This window comes from Oncorhynchus keta, chromosome 27 (genome assembly GCF_023373465.1).
Source record: "Oncorhynchus keta strain PuntledgeMale-10-30-2019 chromosome 27, Oket_V2, whole genome shotgun sequence".
In the NCBI taxonomy this organism is placed as follows: Eukaryota; Metazoa; Chordata; class Actinopteri; order Salmoniformes; family Salmonidae; genus Oncorhynchus; species Oncorhynchus keta.
In genome coordinates this window covers 30,252,724-30,270,272 of record NC_068447.1, presented here as the reverse complement: position 1 = coordinate 30,270,272, position 17,549 = coordinate 30,252,724, and the positions used below count along the sequence as shown (strand labels likewise).

The following is a 17,549-nucleotide window of genomic DNA, read 5'->3' as shown; positions in this document are numbered from 1 at the left end:
AACAGAATATTTCCAAAATAATGGCCTGCCTAGCATTTTTATACATGACCCAAAGCATGATGGGATGTTAATTACTTAGTAAACTCAGGAACCACACCTATGTGGAAGCACCTGTTTTCAATACACTTTGTAGCCCTCATTTACTCAAGTGTGTCCATTATGGTGCTTGCCTACGGAGCTGTGAGGGGAACGGCACCTCAGTACCTCCAGGCTCTGATCAGGCCCTACACCCAAACAAGGGCACTGCGTTCATCCACCTCTGGCCTGCTCGCCTCCCTACCACTGAGGAAGTACAGTTCCCGCTCAGCCCAGTCAAAACTGTTCGCTGCTCTGGCCCCCCAATGGTGGAACAAACTCCCTCACGACGCCAGGACAGCGGAGTCAATCACCACCTTCCGGAGACACCTGAAACCCCACCTCTTTAAGGAATACCTAGGATAGGATAAAGTAATCCTTCTCACCCCCCCCCCCTTAAAAGATTTAGATGCACTATTGTAAAGTGGCTGTTCCACTGGATGTCATAAGGTGAATGCACCAATTTGTAAGTCGCTCTGGATAAGAGCGTCTGCTAAATGACTTAAATGTAAATGTAAATAACTTAATACTGTTGGTGCAATTATTAGAAAATGGAAGAAGTTCAAGATGACTGTCAATCATCCTCAGTCTGAATGACTTAAATGTAAATGTAAATGTAAAATTATTTTAGCAGTAAAAAGGTTTAAAGGTTGCACAGCCTACCAAAATTATGATTGTTGAGTTGCGACTGTCAATGAAGGTAGAGGCCCAGCCAGGCATATCGCAATATTTCAAAATCTAATCGCGAGAAAACAGTTTGTAAAGCAAATGGTTATTGTTGTAAAGAGAGGACAATGAAAAGACTACTTTATCTGTTTTTTAGTTATCAAAATTCCCAACATAACTGACCAAACTATATGGCCTATCTTATTGGCACCAGCAGAGCGCATCAGCCATATCCTGTGACTGTGCGTATTCACTCTATCATTGTTGGGTAGTGCCACTTGAAAGTTTGTTTTTGGACAATTATTTCCTCCAGGTTAGATGGATGTTATATTGTATTTGGGTCTCCCTTCTCGCAGGCCTATTATATGGACAACATCATTTTTATTGATATGTTTGTCAGTCAGCAGGGTAGGCTACCCTGTCATTTTTGTTGTATTAAAACATATTCTGTTAAATGTCTCCAGTAAAATATAGTGTGGTAGAATTGAATGAAATGGGTTCATAAAAGGTCACATTTTCCTCTGCAAAGAAAGGAGAAGAAACATATCTGATGTAGCTTAGGCTTACTCTATGCCACTACGTTAATTGCATGGCTGATTGTGGCCTTTTTTGCCAACAGTGCTTGAGTTATATTATATCTATCCAATCTATTCATCACATTAGGAATAGTAGCCTATCTTACATAAGTCTGAAAATGCAATGATGCATGGAATGCTTTATTATAAAGGTGCATTTTAATGGTGAAAATTAGCTTATGTGAACTTGAAATTCACAGCGCTTCCTATGTTGAATGGATAAGTGAAAGTGAGATTCTCTGTCACTTGGATGATTTTGTTAGGGATGCAAATGATGTATACAGCATGTTGCAGTGCAGTGGTTTTTATTCATTGGTCCATGTACCGGTCAGAGAGGATGGCTCCTGAGATACGTGTATAGGGGTTCGTCAGCACAGATGTCTCGCACAGGGCTTCAGCCAATCAGCTTGAATGATTGTTGCATATTCAACGTGGCTATCTTCTGTGGCGAGTTAGATTATTGTACAAATTAAAAGTGATAGCTAGCTACATTTTTAAGTAGATGCACCAACATCACACTAGGTTCAAGCTTGACCAAAATGTTGCCATGGGCTTATTCGATTTGTTTTCTATCCAACACCAGCACTAAGTGATGCTGCTTAACAAAATAATTACCTCGAGGTCAATGACTACCAGGTGTAAGCAGATGAAGAACTCACACATCACTGTGCAGTACCAACTCACATCGTGATGCATTCATCCTCCAAACCTCTGTAGCTTCACAATGCAACAGGCTTTAAATCACTTCACGGCCTTGGGAATGTAGTTAGAGGACAATCTATTGAAATCTGAAGACGGTTATTATTGTGCTGCCGGGATGCATTGATTGCTCGAGTTTATCAGCAGACTAAATCGTTTTGAGGGATGAGATGGCTACTAGCTGCGTGTTCGATTGTACATTTTAGTTGGTGTCAGGCTTCCTAGTACTTTCTCTCTTTTTGACAATACTGTCTCTAAAACAAGTATTACTAATATATATATATATATATATATATATATATATATATATATATATATATATATATATATATATATATATATATATATATATATATATATAAAAATAATAGACATGGAGTCATACAATTTATTTAAAGTTGACGAATCATGACGAAAGATAATGTTGAAAGCTTGGGCAGAGGCTAAATGCTGGCAAATCATTTTGAATATTTCTTTCTGGTGGTGCTTTAGCATGGAACAGGTTTGTGCCTGTGGCTTAGGGCTGTCCCCGACTAAAAAAAAGAATCTTGGCCGAGTCTGTACTTTCGGCCAATTGATTGGTTGAAATTTGAAAACGTTTATTTTTCCAAATAGACACACCCTATGTGCTTTAATAAAATCAACTACAGTATATGCCCTGAGCTTGTCTGATACTTTAAACTCACTGTTTGATGAAATAATTAAGACACAAATGACCCAAGAGGGAGCCAGAGATCAAGATAACCAGAAGAAAAATCTGTTCCCGACGCTCCTCCTCCCAGTGCTGCTGGCCTTCATCGGTTCTTCCGTTAGGCTCCTGAAGTTGCTGGTAATAGGCCTTGTGTATATATTTGAGAAGGCCAAGTAAAAATGAAGATTTTTTTTTTTAACCTGCAAACCAGCAGAGTGCGCCAATTCAACAGCGCACTAAAGATTGTTTCAGAACCGCGGACAGCAACCGCTATCCAACGTGGGAGAAAGCGCCCACTGAAAATTCAGTTCAGCACCTTGGAGAGTGCCACTGCAGCGTTCTCTGTCGAACATAAAACCTATCAATATTTTGGCATGCAACAAGAAAAACAAATTTGGCTAATTTACTGTTTTCAAGTGGTATGTTATATTTGTTGCTGAACTATGGTAAGCAAACCGCTGTTTGCAGGGTTTGCATTCCACCTTTTGGCGTCATCCTTTACTACAATGAAATGCTACCATACTGCAGACTTTTTATGGCTACATTGTTCTTACATAATATAACCATATACAATTTCAGTAGAACATATAGGTCTTTCTATAAATAAAAGGGGCCAATGTGAGACATTCAGGGTCAACATCTCTAAATGGTTTGATATTTAAATATTAATATTTTAATATAAATATTCATTTAAATATGATTTTCTTGCAGCTTCACATGTGTATTTACAGGAATAATAGTCCAAATAGGCACAACGAGAGCATAACACCTAACAACAACAAAACATCCACATGCCATTCATAATCTCACAAGGACACTGCATGTTTCTTTGTCATTCTTAGTAGCCAGGTCTGGTTGTGCTTTGGTCAACTTCTGTCATTTATAGCCATCCTAAACATACCAGAATAATGAAAATGATAAAATAGCATTTATATATATATATATATATATATATATATATATATATATATATATATAGAAATGCTATTTTATATACAGTGCCTTGCGAAATATACGGAGACTTGATTACACACAGGTGGATTGTATTTATCATCATTAGTCATTTAGGTCAACATTGGATCATTCAGAGATCCTCACTGAACTTCTGGAGAGAGTTTGCTGCACTGAAAGTAAAGGGGCTGAATAATTTTGCACGCCCAATTTTTCAGTTTTTGATTTGTTAAAAAAGTTTGAAATATCCAATAAATGTCGTTCCACTTCATGATTGTGTCCCACTTGTTGTTGATCCTTCACAAAAAAATACAGTTTTATATATTTATGTTTGAAGCCTGAAATGTGGCAAAAGGTCGCAAAGTCCAAGGGGGCCGAATACTTTAGTAAGGCACTGTATATTAGTTGATATAATCAATTCACACAATAATAAAATAGAATGGTTCTGTCAACAAAATCATTGACAATAACCAATAATGAAATGATGATAAATCAGTAAACTCTTCAAACAGTGGGTGGGTGCATGTGAAAACTAGACATCACAATCTTGCTGTGTCCTTGTTTCCGTCATTTCTTGCCTCTCCTTGAAAGTGCATTGGAGCCCCAGGGGAGGAACCTTCCCTCCTCTCCCCCAATGTGCTTTGATAGGGAGGTGAGGAATGGAGGAAACAAGGGGAGAATCTCAATTGCATTTCCTTCATTCCTCACATCCTCTGAGAGGGATTTGTGGGTGGTGACATGGTGACAGTTCCACCTTAGGCTTGGTAGAGTTACACCTGTCCAATTCTCTCTGTATGGAGGTAGGGGTTGTTTCTAAGCTCCACAACCTTCCAGGTGTGTGGTGGACCTACAGCACAACACTTGAGGCATTGGTTGGATGTTTACTTCCATTGTAATACACACAGGTGTACGCTGGACACACCCACGGTACCCTATCAGTCTGATCAGACAGGTCTGGGTATCTGGAGACCTGCTGTAAATAGTGAAAGGATACATTTACATGTCTATTATTCACACCCTTGCTTCATTCCAGCTAGTTAGATGTGCAACCACTGACTTACTATAGCTAGGGCATATCTCTAGTCTAGGAATAGATACTGTTGTTTTGGCTGTATAGCATAATTTAATAAAATTAACAATGGTTAGCGAGGATATATCAGCTAACCATTTACAGTAACAGCAGTTGATTGAGTCAATATACACTCAATCATTTGCAGAAATTGAGATCTTACCTTACCATTGAGGCACGGTATGGGCAGCTATTCATCAAATTAGACAGTAGATTCATAGAATGGAGTTAGAAGGGGGACCTCCTACTTTGAAAGGACAGGAAGTGTTGGCTGTACACTTGACCAGACATTCCAGATTTAACCCCAGCCACATTTGAACATCGAAATATCAAGTTGTGTTTTTGTTTTATATGTAAAAGGGAAAACAGCCATTTTTTTATTCAATAAAAAAAAATAAACAAGCCGTTTTAACATTCCCTATTACTCAGTTTTATCTCTGGAAAACAAATGATCAAAACATACACTGACTAATCTTACCTCAGGAATCTTGATTTTTTGTCCACTAAGTAGGCTAATTATCTTAACCGCCATAACAGACAACAAAATGTTCTGTCAATCGTTGAGCGCAACATTAATTCCCACACTTTGGCTATTGTTAAATCGCATGCAGTTTCACACAAGCTCTATATCGCTTGACTGCCATTCAGAAAATCCTTTCTTGAATTGCTGATGCTCCATGATTATGTCCCAACCTAACTAAACACCTAGACAAACAAGCATCAAACAACTAATGCGTAATTATTGAAGAACCCCATTAATGAGGACAACAATCAGTCGTATATTGCACAAATCTGGCCTTTATGGAAGAGTGGCAAGAAGAAAGCCATTTCTTAAAGATATCCATAAAAGGTGTCGTTTAAAGTTTGCCACAAGCCACCTGGGAGACACACCAAACATGTGGAAGAAGGTGCTCTGGTCAGATGAAACCAAAATTGAACTTTTTGGCAACAATGCAAAACATTATGTTTGGCGTAAAAGCAACACCCTGAACACACCATCCCCACTGTCAAACATGGTGGTGGCAGCATCATGGTTTGGGCCTGCTTTTCTTCAGCGGGGACAGGGAAGATGGTTAAAATTGATGGGAAGATGGATGGAGCCAAATACAGGACCATTCTGGAAGAAAACCTGATGGCGTCTGCAAAAGACCTGAGACTGGGACAGAGATTTGTCTTCCAACAAGACAATGATCCAAAACATAAAGCAAAATCTACAATGGAATGGTTAAAAAATAAACATATCCAGGTGTTAGAATGGCCAAGTCAAAGTCCAGACCTGAATCCAATCGAGAATCTGTGGAAAGAACTGAAAACTGCTGTTCACAAATGCTCTCCATCCAACCTCACTGAGCTCGAGCTGTTTTGCAAGGAGGAATGGGAAAAAAATTCAGTCTCTCGATGTGCAAAACTGATAGAGACATACCCCAAGCGACTTACAGCTGTAATCGCAGACAAAAGGTGGCGCTACTAAGTATTAACTTAAGGGGGCTGAATAATTTTGCACGCCCAATTTTTCAGTTTTTGATTTGTTAAAAAAGTTTGAAATATCCAATAAATGTTGTTCCACTTCATGATTGTGTCCCACTTGTTGTTGATTCTTCACAAAAAAATACAGTTTTATATCTTTAGGTTTGAAGCCTGAAATGTGGCAAAAGGTTGCAAAGTTCGAAGGGGCCGAATACTTTCGCAAGGCACTGTATATACGATGAACAGAGAGTAGCAGTAGCATAAAAGAGGGGTTGGTGGGTGGTGGGCCAATTGAGGTAGTATGTACATGAATGTATATTTAAAGTGATGCATTTATGATAAACAGAGAGTAGCAGCAGCGTAAAAAAGGGGTTGGGAGGGGGGTGGCACACAATACAAATAGTCCAGGTAGCCATTTGATTACCTGTTCAGGAGTCTTATGGCTTGGGGGTAAAAACTGTTGAGAAGCCTTTTTGTCCTAGACTTGGCACTCCAGTACCGCTTGCCCTGCGGTGGTAGAGAGAACAGTCTATGACTGGGGTGGCTGGGGTCTTTGACAATTTTTAGGGCCTTCCTCTGACACCGCCGGGTGTAGAGGTCCTGGATGGCAGGCAGCTTAGCCCCAGTGATGTACTGGGCCGTGCGCACTACCCTCTGTAGTGCTTTGCGGTTGGAGGCCGAGAAATTGCCGTACCGGGCAGTGATGCAACGAGTCAGGATCCTCTCGATGTTGCAGTTGTAGAACCTTTTGAGGATCTGTGGACCCTAGCCAAATCTTTTTCGTTTCCCGAGGGGGATTAGGTTTTGTCGTGCCCTCTTCATGACTGTCTTGGGCTGTTTGGACCGTTCTAGTTTGTTGGTGATGTGGACACCAAGGAACTTGAAGCTCTCAACCTGCTCCACTACAGCCCCGTCGATGAGAATGGGGGTGTGCTCGGTCCTCCTTTTCCTGTAGCCCACAATCAGAGTCTTGGTTACATTTAGGGATAGGTTGTTATTCTGGCACCACCCGGCCAAGTCCCTGACCTCCTCCCTATAGGCGGTCTCGTCATTATCAGTGATCAGGCCTACCACTGTTGGAGGTCAGAGCAGGATTTCTTATAATTGTCCGGGTTAAAGTCCCGCTCCTGCAGCTCTACCCTTTAGATCAATGCAGATGTTGCTTGTAATCCATGGCTTCTGGTATGTAATTACAATCACTGTGGGGACAACGTCATCAATGCACTTGTTGTTGAAGCCAGTGACTGATCTGGTGTACTCCTCAATACCATCGGAAGAATCCCAGAACATTCCAGTCTGTGTTAGCAAAACAGTACTGTAGCTTAGCATCTGCGTCATCTGACCACTTCCGTATTGAGCAAGTCACTAGTACTTTCTGTTTTAGTTTGTGCTTGTAAGCAGGAATCAGGAGGATAGAGTTATGATCAGATTTGCCAAATGGAGGGCAAGGGAAAGAGCTTTGTTCGAGTCTCTGTGTGTGGAGTAAAGGTAGTCTAGATTGTTTTCCCCTCTGGTTGCACATAACATGCTGGTAGAAATGAGGTAAAACTGATTTAAGTTTCCCTGTATTATAGTCCCCGGCCACAAGGAGCGCCACCTCTGGATTAGCATTTTCTTGTTTGTTTATGGTCTTATACGGCTCGTTGAGTGTGGTCTTAATGCCAGCATCGGTTTGTAGTGGTAAATAGACAGCTACAAAAAATATAGATGAAAACTCTTGGTAAATAGTGTGGTCTACAGCTTATCATGAGATATTCTCTCAGGCAAGCTAAACCTCAAAACTTTATTAATATTAGATTTCGTGCACCAGCTTTTATTTACAAATAGACAGACCGCCACTCCTTGTCTTACCGGAGGCAGCTGTTCTATCTTGCCGATGCACAGAAAACCCAGCCAATTGTATGTTATCCATGTTGTCGTTCAGCCACGACTCGGTGAAAAAAAGATTACCGTTTTAATGTCCCGTTGGTAGGATAGTCTTGATCGGAGCTCATCCACTTTATTGTCCAATGATTGCACGTTGGCTAATAGGACTGATGGTAGAGGCGGGTTACCTAATCACCGTTGGATTCTTACAAGGCACCTCGACCTACGACCCTTATATCTCCATCTCTTCTTCATGGGAATGACGGGGATTTGGTTTTTGTCCGGCTTCTGAAGTAAATCCTATGCGTCCGACTCGTTAAAGAAAACATATTTGTCCTGTCTGAGGTGAGTAATCGCTGTTCTGATATCCAGAAGCTCTTTTCGGTCATAAGAGATGGTGGCAGAAACATTATGTACAAAAGTTAGCCACATCAGCTATGTTTTTTAGAAAGGCAGTAAATTACACTGAATTAATTGTTTCGCTCCCAGATAAGACTCCGCTGATAGCCAGGTGTAGCAGTGGTAAGTATTCCATCCTAATTTCATCCACCTTGTTGTCAAGAGACGGGACATTGGCAAGTAATATATTCGGAAGTGGTGGGTGGTGTTCACGCCTTCGATTGGTCATCCATATATTTATATGTACATATTCTTATTCCATCCCTTTAGATGTGTGTATTAGGTAGTTGTGGAATTGTTAGATATATTACTGCACTGTCGGAACTAGAAGCATTTTGCTACACTCGCATCTCTTGGAACTACCCATCCCGGATCCGGGAGAATTGTCATCAACTACACTAATTAGCATAGCGCAACGGTCAAAAAATATTACTAGAAAATATTCATATTCATTAAATCACAAGTGAAATATAGTGAAACACAGCTTAGCCTTTTGTTAATCACCCTGTCATCTCAAATTTTGAAATGATGCTTTACAGCCAAAGCAAGACAAACGTTTGTGTAAGTTTATCGATAGCCTAGCATAGCATTATGTCCAGCTAGCAGCAGGAAGCTTGGTCACGAAAATCAGAAAAGCAATCAAATTAACCTTTTACCTTTGATGATCTTCGGATGTTTTCACTGACGAGACTCCCAGTTAGACAGCAAATGTTCCTTTTGTTCCATAAAGATTATTTTTATACCCAAAATAATTCCGTTATATTCAGAAATCCACAGGAAATAGCGGTCACGACAACGGTCGGAAAAAAATACAAATTATGTCCATAATATCGACAGAAACATGGCAAACGTTTTTTATAATCAATCCTCAAGGTGTTTTTCAAATATCTATTCGATAATATATCAACCGGGACAATTGGATTTTCAGTAGGAGCGAGAGGAAAAATGACTACCTCTGTCTTTTACGTAATAATCACGTCAGTGGCCCCCAGCTGGCCACTGACGCAATGTAGTCATTCTTCAAAATAAAGACCTGAAACTATGTCTAAAGGCTGTAGACACCTTAGGGAAGCCACAGAAAAAGGAATCTGGTTGATATCCCTTTCAATGGGCAATAGGGATGCATCGAAAGACATGGGTTTCAAAATAAGAGTCACTTGCTGATTGATTTTTTCTCAGGATTTCGCCTGCAATATCAGTTCTGTTATACTCACAGACAATATTTTTACAGTTTTGGAAACTTTAGAGTGTTTTCTATCCTAAGCTGTCAATTATATGCATATTCTAGCATCTGGTCCTGAGAAATAGGCGGTTTACTTTGGGAATGTTATTTTTCCAAAATTAAAAATAGTACCCCCTCGTTTCAAGAGGTTAACATCTGCTAACCATGTGTAATTAACCTATAAAATGTGATTTGAATCCATGGTGCTGAAAAGAAAGCTCTGCTATTGGGACAGTTTCATGTAGGCCCTGACAGTTTGTGGTCACTGTTATAGTGTAATTAATGTATTGTTTAGTGTTGTGTAGTGGCTTGCTGGCATGCATTAAAATTAAAATCTGCCCCACCAAGATTTACATGCTAAAATCACCACTGCTTAGAGTGATGGACTGACATCCACGTGGCCTTAGCAATGGATTAGTCAACTGAGACAGGCGTGAGTCAGACAGGTGTCTTGTATGCCATGAAAAATATATATTTGCAGCTGCTAGACAAAAAAAGAAATCTGTCGACCAACAACCCACCAACCAGTCGACGAAATGGGGTCAGCCCTAGTGTATCGCGCACATAACAGAGCAAAGTCAGTTAGGATAAATCATGGGCTGGATAGAAGCAAAGTTTACTATCCTCAGGACCTGATAATAATTGCCTCATCCTCTTCTCTTAATATTGTTTGTTCAATCTCTCAACTTTAGGACAACACCTTCTTAGGCTGTTAGAATATTTGGTAAATAGGCTATGGTTCATAACGTTAACTTGTCTTAAAGCTTTTATGATAGGTCTGGTAGGAGGGTTGGCCATTTGGTTTTCAACCTTGCATGGAAAGAATTGATTTCTTAATAAGTTTAAACTTGTCATTACATTTTTCTGTTCATTTTGTCCTTCAGCTACACTCAACCCCTCCCATCTATCTCTGAACACCATGCAGTTTTGATTTCCATTTGCCATATTGATATGGTTTGTTCTCTCTCATTATTGTTCCCCTGGCTACCTCATGTTTTTAGGCAATTCAAACAACTTTGAGTTGGAACTCTGTTACAAGTATTAATTGTTTGATCGGGAGAAAGCTATGCATGCATAAAGCAATGAAAGCCCAAAGTCATATTCATAGCCTATGGTATGGAGAGAGAAAGGAACACAGCCTAGGTTTAAAAGAAATGGCTAGACAAGATAGTTAAGGATGTTATATACCAGGTATTTCCAAACTGGGGCAATGCCGGCGGGGGTATGCCAAATAAACATGTGATTTACATTTCAAATGTATATATATATATATATACACACATACACACACACTTGAAGTCAGAAGTTTACATACACTTATGTTGGCGTCATTAAAACTAGTTCAACCACTCCACAAATTTCTTGTTAACAAACTATAGGTTTTGGCAAGTCGGTTAGTCTACTTTGTGCAAGACACAAGTAATTTTTCCAACAATTGTTTACAGACAGATTTTTTTTCACTATCACAATTCCAGTGGGTCAGAAGTTCACATACACTAAGTTGACTGAGCCTTTAAACAGCTTGGATAATTCCAGAAAATTATGTCATGGCTTTAGAAGCTTCTGATAGGCTAATTGACATCATTTCAGTCAATTGGAGGTGTACCTATGGATGTATTTCAAGACCTACCTTCAAACTCAGTGCATTTTTGCTTAACATCATGGGGAAATCAAAAGAAATCAGCCAAGACCTCAGAAAAAAAACTATTGTAGACCACAAGTCTGGTTCATCCTTGGGAGCAATTTCCAAACGTTCATCTGTACAAACAATAGTACGCAAGTATAAACACCATGGGACCACGCAGCCATCATACCGCTCATGAAGGAGACCTGTTCTGTCTCCTAGAGATGAACGTACTTTGGTGTGCAAAAAGTGCAAATCAATCCCAGAACAAGAGCAAAGAACCTTGTGAAGATGCTGGAGGATATATGTACAAAAGTATCTATATCCACAGTAAAACCCTGACCTGTGCGGAGAGCTCCTTGGTCTCCATGGTGCACTTGCTTCGTGTTGCAGACTCTGGGGCCTTTCATAACAGGTGTATATGTCCTGAGATCATGTGACAGATAATGTGACACTTAGATTGCACACAGTTGGATGTTATTCAACATAATTATGTGACTTCTGAAGGTAATTTGTTGCTCCAGATCATAATTAGGGGCTTCATAGTATAGGGGTGTACCACTTTTACGTTGTTTAAATCTTTTTTAATGTCCATTACATGAAATAAAAATAATAAAATTAAATTCAAATTCACATAAATTTCAATTACAGGTTGTACTGCAACAAAATAGCAAAACGCCAAGGGGGATGAATACTTTTGCAAGGCACTGTATACACACTACCGTTCAAAAGTTTGGGGTCACTTAGAAATGTCCTTGCTTTTAAAAGAAAAGTACATTTCTTGTCCATTAAAATAACATCAAATTGATCAGAAATACAGTGTAGACATTATTTATGTTGTAAATGATTATTGTAGCTGGAAACGGCAAATGTTTTATGGAATATCTACATAGGCGTACAGAGGCCCATTATCAGCAGCCATCACTCCTGTGTTCCAATGGCATATTGTGTTAGCTAATCCAAGTTTATCATTTTAAATGGCTAATTGATCATTAGAAAACCCATTTGCAATTATGTTAGCACAGCTGAAAACTGTTGTTCTGATTAAATAAGCAATAAACCTGGCCTTCTTCAGACTAGTTGAGTATCTGGAACATCGGCATTTGTGGGTTCAATTACAGGCTCAAAATGGCCAGGAACAAAGACTTTCTTCTGAAACTTGTCAGTCTATTCTTGTTCTGAGACATGAAGGCTATTCCATGCGAGAAATTGCCAAGAAACTGAAGATCTCGTACAAACTCCTTTCACCAATCCGTGCAAACTGGCCCAAACCAGAATAGAAAGAGGAGTGGGAGGCCCCGGTGCACAACTGAGCAAGAGGACAAGTACACTAGAGTGTCTAACAGACGCCTCACAAGTCCTCAACTGGCAGCTTCATTAAATAGTACCAGCAAAACACCAGTCTCAACGTCAACAGTGAAGAGGCAAATCTGGGATGCTGACCTTCTAGGCAGAGTTGCAAAGAAAAAGCCATATCTCAGACTGGCCAATAAAAATAAGAGATTAAGATGGGCAAAAGAACACAGACACTGGACAGAGGAACTCTGCCTAGAAGGCCAGCATCCCAGTTGCCTCTTCGCTGCCAGTTGAGGACTTGTGAGGCGTCTGTTTCTCAAGCTAGACACTCTAATGTACTTACTTACTCAAATTTGTACTAATTAATATACTTACTCTTACTCAATTTTCTTTGATGAACAAATACGTTTAAAAAAATGTAAGATGGTTAAATAAAGTGCAAAATTATTGATTATTATTATTTGTGCACTGGTCCTATAAAAGCTCTTTGTCACTTCCCACAAGCCCGGTTGTGACGACAACTCACATGCATTCTTATGTTTAATAAATGTATCGTATAGTGTGTGTGTGGCAGGCTTACAATGATGGCAAAAAAACATAATTTGAGAGTGTGCTGACCCCGGTGCTAGTGGGAGTACACAGCTGGAGGTTGAATGTTTGAAGGGGTATGGGACTATAAAAAGTTTGGGAACTACTGTTAGAGTATATATTTTTTTTAAATGAATAGGTTTAGGCTATACGTCCCATTCATTCGACGGAGAGAAATAATATTTTCTGACTGGACATTTTGCACTGCTTTGGTGGAGGTCTCCGCTCTGTCTAGCCTACCGTTCTCTCTTGCGTTCTGTATATAACATTTATTGAAATAGGCTATAGCAAATAGGAATAGGGAAATATCTCGGAATGTCACTCGTGCCCGACTCTCGTGCGCGGTGCCAGTCAAGTTCAAATAAACTAAACCATTGCCTGTCACATCACGATGTCGTCACCGTCAACGATGGCTGCTGTATATAAAGCAGAATTTAGCAACATGGTGTTTTTATTCACAACAAAACTTCAGTTACACAACGTGAAATCTATAAAGTGTCAAATAATGTCCAGTTATACATATTTCATTTCCATCTACGAAGGGTTGAAAATATGTCCAGAAAGCCCACTTTTCCTCCTCCGAAAATATAGTGTTCAGGGTAACCTGCAACATAGTCCTGAGGGGAATGCCGCCCATAAAGACAACGGTGCAGCTTCCCATCTCGAGTTTGAGGGAACGCATCAACAGATGGGACCAAACAGGCGAACATAGGAGGCGATAGGACCAACTGCAGTTCTTCTGCCTCTTCTCAACTTGAATTACCAACAACATCACAGTTGTCTGTGGACAGACCTCCTTTAGCTTCTCAGCACACTCAGGTGCCAGAACACTCAGTGAAGACATTAGTGGACACAAATGGCAACTTCCAGTGAAAAACATAATTGAACTAATCATGAACATGTGAACCCCTTAGGGCTTTTAGATGTATTTGACTAATAAGTGATGAATAATGTATGCACTGTATAGTGTGTTAAAGTAATGTACTTTTAATGTAGGCAGGATGTTAATTAAAAACATTTAATTACAATTCTATTTATAGCCATCCTCCCACTTTTGTGGATATGAAGACAATGCAGCATGAATGAGTCCCTGGCATTTTTTATAATTGTTATCACAGTGATGTCATCTAATGCAGTCACCCAGTGATTCACTTAGCTCTCTCTCATCCACTCCTGCCCTGTATGCTCACTAAATTGCACAGTCTAGATTATGTTTCCATCTTGCTACCACCCACAAGTGCTGCTTTGATGAGTTTAACATTACACCTTCCTCCAACCTTTCCCCTCAGCCAAATTCCCCTTGGTGGTAATAAGTTACAGTATGTAACATCTCTTCACACTCTACTCTCCATCCTCCCCTTCAGTCCAGCGTGTCCACCTGATTGGGCAACAGCAGGGGCAGCTCAATCCCAGCGTGGTCGTTGTCAAACAGGTTGACGGAGTCTGTGGCGGTGGCGGGGGGCTGTGGGGGGTCGGAGGACAGGGAGGGGGGCTCCGTGGGCAGGTTGGGCTCACCGGAGTTGCGGAGGGAGAGGGAGAGCGCCAGTGAGGGTCTGTGGGGCGAGTGGGTGGAGCAGCAGGGCAGCAGCCTCCCCAGGGCCCGTTTGAAGTCACGCATGAACAGCGGGTAGATGATGGGGTTCATGGTGCTGTTACAGTAGCCCAGCCAGGTGATGGCGTCAAAGAGCGCCGAGGGAACACACTCACATACCGCCTGACGAGAGCGAGAGAGAGAGAGAGAGAGAGAGAGAGAGAGAGAGAGAGAGAGAGAGAGAGAGAGAGAGAGAGAGAGAGAGAGAGAGAGAGAGCAAAAGGCAGGCACCGGGGTTGTGTTCAGTATGTACGTAGCATGAAGATGTTGTGAAACAATTTTTTTAATGAAAAGTATTCTTGTAGGAAATATGTAGCCAGTAAGAGGTAAAACAGAAAATAATATTGTAAAGGCTCTTTTCATTAGTGTACAGAACCTAAGTAGAACATATATATACATACACACACACACACACACACACACACACACACACACACACACACACACACACACACACACACACACACACACACACACACACACACACACACACACACACACACACACACACACACACACACACACACACACACACACACACACACACACACACACATATGCACATACATATAAACCTATATATACTGCTTATACATATAGGGACATAACCCATAGAAGGGTGAAAGACTGGCTCACAATGGTGTATCAGAGAGAAAGGGAGACGACTGCTGTTGGAGTGTCCTATATTATGAAGATGAATGAGGGAGGCAGTGAGTGAGATGCTGAAAAAGGGAGGGGGGTGTTCACATACCACATTGCATGTGAAAGGAAGGCAGACACTTGAGCCCTCTGTCTGCTATATTCTGGAGGAGTGAAGTGAGGGACACAGATGGGAAATGAAATGACTGGATCATTGAAAGCCTGAAAGCAGGACAACGATAAGTACCAATTTAGATTAAATCCTTTTATGTCACACACTTAATCCTGAAGATTAACATGCTCCCCTTGATTTTAGATAATGAGCAAATGGTGAAGGGGGGTACATTTTATGTTTGGCTTCTTTCACCTAATCAAGCATCTTATAATTTTTCTCCCTAAAATTCTACAACCCCAAAAAGACCATGGTATTGACACATTCTTGGGATGAGCCCCACCCCCCCAATTGTATTTCACACATTGCTTTCATGCTGAACCACATGGCAACACTCCAGCAATGATAAACCTGGGTGACGGAACAGTAAAAACACCCAATCGAGTCAATGAGGCGAATGAAATATGGAGCTCAGATGAAGACCACAGACCTGAATTGAAAGAAATAGGATTCCAAAACATTCGTTTTTCACTGTGAATGAAGATATACTCTACATGTGAGACATCTTACAATAATATTACAATTAAAAAATTTGTTTTGGCAAAAGTCAAATAAAAAAGTTTGTCTGTCTCCTAGAATTTGGCACTAAAATCAAGAAGGATGAGTGGACATTAAATATACAGTATGTTCCAGTAGATAAGGGAACATTTTCAAGCAAAATTCCTGTCTTTAATTTTCTACTGCTTATTATTCCACTTGACCGACATCCATTTCCATTCATACAAACAATCTATTTAGTATCCACTTGACCCCGCCCCCTCCCCGTTTTGGTGCCCGTTTTGATGCCCGTTTTAGTATTTTCTTAGCACTACACAGTTAGTTCAAATAACTGAGTTTGGGAAACCCTATTCTAGCTGACACCTTTCCCACAGGAATAAGGCAACCTCAGAGCACACACAAAGCAAACTTAATTGCCATAAGATGGAGCGTCACACACAGAATGGATGTGGTCCAGGTTCTGTAATACAGGGAATAATTGGCAATGAATAGGGAGGGTGTACACAAACATAATGATAGCAGATGTGCTATACAATATACTGTGTGCATGTGGGTTGCAAGTTTCGACCCTGAGAAGATGAGCTTCAACCAATTTATAGATTTCTATTCATCTCCGCTCAGAGCAGCTAGCTGATCCCCCCCCTAGTGTTGAGCTCATAATTTTTTGAAAAGCCCTCGATTGAAATGTGCTTTGAATCCCAAAGTTTACTGCAAGCGCTGCAAGAAGAAACAATATCATTGATATCGAAGAGAAATAATGACCAGATTCGATTGTGCATTTTATAGGCCAATTTCTTTATTAATGTGGAGGTAAAGTGAACGTTTGGAAATTGAGATTTCACTAGGATTTCAGGAGAACATGTATACTCTTCTATGCTTGACATTAATGTAATAGTATCTTTAAATCACTCTTTAATAAAGAGGCCGATACAGTTTGAGCCACTGACCTGGGCCATGTTGGTGATGAAGAAGGGCAGCCAGGCGCTGAAGAAGAGGCCCAGCAGGACTCCCAGGGTCAGACTGGCCTTCACTGCCCTCCGTCCCTGCCGGTGGGCCAGCCGCCGCTCGCTGTTCACCGACAACTGAGGACAGAGGGACAGACAGGGCGGTCAGAGACAAGGGCCGTGTCCGAATACCTAAACTTGCATCCTAAAGAGGCCATTTGAGTATGCAAAAACAAAAACGGTTTAATAGTGTGCAACATTTCAAAAATCAAGTATACTTTAAATCCCCGGATGTCATACTAATTTCGGTTTGACAACAGCTGGTTAATTAGATATGGAGATGCGCTACCGAAATCAACTAATAGCGGGAAACAACGCAATAATGTATTCTCAGTATGCAAAAATAGGTTTTATAGAATGAGAATTTTAAAAAATCTATTATGGTTTAAAATGCCATGATGTGATGGCCTATTCATTTCAGTTCTTCATCTAGTATAATTTGATGCACAGTTTTCCA

At 40.5% G+C, this 17,549-nt stretch overlaps 1 long non-coding RNA gene across 1 annotated transcript; it reads right to left on the bottom strand.

Moving 5' to 3' along the window:
• Window positions 1–12,905: 12,905 nt before the first annotated feature.
• Window positions 12,906–17,278, bottom strand: LOC118359445 (uncharacterized). Its single transcript, XR_004820665.2, has 3 exons — window positions 17,036–17,278; window positions 15,531–15,640; window positions 12,906–14,902 (listed from the first exon to the last, which is right to left on the bottom strand). It is a non-coding gene; the product is annotated as an uncharacterized LOC118359445 (long non-coding RNA).
• Between the last annotated feature and the right edge of the window lie 271 nt (window positions 17,279–17,549).